Source organism: Ornithodoros turicata, unplaced genomic scaffold (assembly GCF_037126465.1).
Source record: "Ornithodoros turicata isolate Travis unplaced genomic scaffold, ASM3712646v1 ctg00001237.1, whole genome shotgun sequence".
NCBI lineage: Eukaryota > Metazoa > Arthropoda > Arachnida > Ixodida > Argasidae > Ornithodoros > Ornithodoros turicata.
In genome coordinates, this window is record NW_026999513.1 from 11,833 (window position 1) to 15,776 (window position 3,944).

Sequence of the window (3,944 nt, forward strand, 5' to 3'; positions counted from 1 at the left end):
TGTGTGAGTAACAAATATTTCTCCTGTAGTACAGGCTGTGTCTTGGTGCTCAGTAAGCTGGGTGCTGAACCTGGACATGGGAGCCCAACCACAGTATGTACCAAAAGCATGGATAAATGTGAGGCCATGAATTTTCAAGACGCTGGTGAAACTAAATATGCGCTGATAATCATCTGAAGCTGGATTGAAAGTCTGTATGTCATTTTTGCTGCTGTTTCTTGTTGCAGTGCTTACTATAAAGGGCTGAGGTAATTCATGAAAAATGGATAACACCCATCTACTGTGTCACGAGGTCAAAACAGGGCACATATTGCAGAATCTAATTTGAATGCGTCTATTTGTTGAACGAGCAGGTAGCTAGCACTTAGAAGCTACAACTAATCATACTTTGCAAGCTGTATGCGAATATTTTTGCTTTGCTTCTCAACATTTTTCCTATAGTGTCTTCACGCTTATACTTATATTAGTGGAAACCACCACTTCGTCTGATTTCCTTTCTTTTTTTCTTAATAAACATATCCCCTCCCCTCATTGAATGTCGGGCAAATTAAACAACAGTAACCCTAATTTTAATATGAAAACTATATAACTGATCAATAGAAATAGGAGCAAAAATGCAAAGCACGCAGAAAAAAAAAAGGAAAGAGGAAGGGTCAGCCTCATGAGAAAATTTACGCTAATTGCATTGAATAAATAGTGAAGTAACCAAAGCCCACACTCAGCAACCCCGAGCCCATCAACATTTCTGTGCCACGAAAACAAAAGCACACACACACACATACATACATGGATGACGATGACGTGAAAAAAACAAAAACAAAAGCGAAACAGCAGACAGGAGTAGGCAATCAGACCACAGCATGAAAAGAAAGATCATAACACACAGTTATATGGAGAATTGTGAAGGCACTGCCTAACATTGGGTTGCGATTGATAGGTAGAACACAACTGAAATGAGGGAATAAAAGATTAGATTTTGTGAATGTCCCCTCACTTCTTCGTATAAATGTGAAGCCTACAAGACTACTTATAAATGCAACATCTGTACCCACATCTGCTTCAGTTTTCACACCTCAAATATATTAAATGTACTCACACCACTTTTTACAAAGAAGGCTCCACATGCTGCAGGCTTCTTCATGTTGTCTCAGATTACCTGAAGGGCATAGATAGCGAGGACATCTGAAAGATTGCAATATTTAGCAATTACGATGGCTATTCAACAGAGGACACCCGTAGTGTGTTTACTCTACAAAATGTTCTTTTTATTGACAACATATTTTGAAACAGGATAGTCCATTATAGCAGAGCTTAGAGTGTAATGTAAGCTCACAGGGAGTTGAGACTATTAAACCACGGACACTTGTGCAATTAAGCGACTACTTATAGAAGATAGTTTTGAAACCTTTTTAATTGTGGCTTTTTGTGAAAAGCCAAGGTAGCAGAATTGAAGAAAACGATTGTAAAAAAATTATATTTCAACTAGTGCCTACTTGATTAGGCTTTGCCTAATTTTTGAATCACATGATACCAACAAAAAGCAAGGCTGCCGGAAACGGGCCCAGCTAAGTAAAAACTCAGGGCTGTGAACTTTTTATTATGGAATGGAATAATCGTAGATTTGATTTCGTTGTTGAAACAAATAGCGATATTCAAAAATATACAGATCCTTTCGTTTTTTTTCATATCGCCACCATCCTGCAAGCCAGCTTTGCGGCATACTCAGTAATGTAAAGTAGGCTTCGCCTCACACTTCCGAATACAAAGTAGGCTTCTAATTTCTTCAAACGTAATGTGGACTGTGCCTAAGGCTTTGAGGTGTAACATGAAGCGTGCTGTACAATGCTGCCATTGTTTCTGCATTTCAAGCATAATTCAGGTACGCATTACAGTGAAAAATATTTTTACTTCAATAGGATTTAAAAACATTTCAGCAGACGTTGCTTGAGCAGCAGACGTTACGTTACTTTTGGTTCATTTGCATCATATTCATAATGCCCAGAAGAAGAACAGCCTCTGTTGGAAATATCGGCGGCTCTCATCCTGAGGCTTTTACCTTAATTTCATCATACTGTGCAGCCAGATCAGGTTTGTGCATTTCTGCAGGTGTTACAATTATGACGGCACTGTCGAGGCCAAGCGGCCCATCTCTCTGCAGCGACAACAAAGCAGCTGGTGAGTAGCCGCGTAATTATGTCACAAGTCGAAACATTTTCAGAACACATCGTATAGCTGGTTTTGAACGAAAAAAAGGCAGTGTGTGCATTTTGCACCATTGCCGGCATCCCCATGTGTTTGTGAACTCCCTATTGTCCACAGGCTTGCTTGGTACCCTGTAGCCTATGCTAGTGGGTGTTCAGGATTACTGTCGAGTTCTTCACTCGTACTAAATTGTTCATAAATCACTCCTTTCCTTTTTTTCCTCCTCTCGTTCTTTCTGATAATTTTTGTTGTATGCCTCCTTCACAATGAGGTACGTCGCACATCACTGTGATGAAACACTCCTGTCATCACTTATTTGTTGTTATTGCAGGGAGGATAAAATGTACTCAGTGTTCTTCATTACAAGTAGGACGCTTCTATTTAATGTCCCCATTATCCATATATTTCACTAAATTGTATACGTATTTCTTTTTTTAGTATTTATCTTATATTGCTTGATATTCGATTCATTATTCAATTCAAACTAAAAAAATCACTATTTGCTAAAAAAGATGTTTATGTAAAGGGATCACATGCTATTATAAAATGCAAGTCACATATTTTGGCACGACGGAGCAGTTAATGCAGTTTTGCTCAATTGTGGTGTCGCCCTCAAAAACGTGTGACCAGAAATTACGTTGCGCCAAATTCAATGTGGGCTATACTTGGAAGAGCTATTTTAAAAAAGGAACTGCTTTTACAGTGATTGCTTTCAATTCAGCTGCCTTTGTGTTCCCTCATCCCCCCCCCAAAAAAAATAATAATAGAAATACAATTTTTGTTTGTTAGAGGGTTAATTGCACAAGTGTCATTATTTCTACCAGCTTCAAGGCAGGACGACTGCTATGTAAAGTAAACCTGTGCTACTACAACTTGCCATTTTAATTTTCTTAATATGTTGCTGGTAAAAACAAGACACTCAGCATACGATATAACACAATTAATTATAAATGAACAGTAGGAAGTATACTTACGGTTCCGACGTGTTTCATCGCATGAGAGGGATGGTGCTTCCTCTATTTTCTGGAGGAGGTCCTCTTTGCATTTTATTCTTAGTGACATAGCAAGCTTCCTGATCTTCTTTAATCCAGATGATGTACCACATAGAGGGTCTTCACCTTGAAGTCTTTGGTATTCCCTACAAAACTGACAGATGACAGAAAATATACATATGATGACTGCATATCTAAGAGCAACAATACAATATTTGCCTCTGCTGTACGCCAATTTATCAATAAAGAGCGCCCGACATTTTGGTTTGCACCTCACATAACCCCCACCCAAACTCAAATTCCTAATTCTAGGGTTGACCACAATAGTTGCACATTCTCCTAAGTGCTGCAGCGGGCACTTGGTGGATTGTAGCAACTGATTGCAGCATGTGGAGAACCTTGTCGGAAGGAACTCATCAAAATCATGGAGCTTAGAGTACAGTTTGTGCCAACGATTTTCAAGACAACAATCAAGAAATATTGCAACGGAAGCAGTTTGTGAACACCCATAAAGCATTTTTGTCATCATTTTTTAACATGATGTCAACAGGGTTTATTCGAATAAAATCTTACCCGACTATGCCTAAAGCTTTAAAGAAAAATGTAACAATAGCAATGGGCACATTGCTCCACGCACCACAATTCGCCATATATCACTGCCATTCAATGCGACCATCATGAAAGCTCTGCGCTGCTTCACAACATGACCCACAAGTATTCAAAACAAATATAAATAAAAAATGCTGGCCC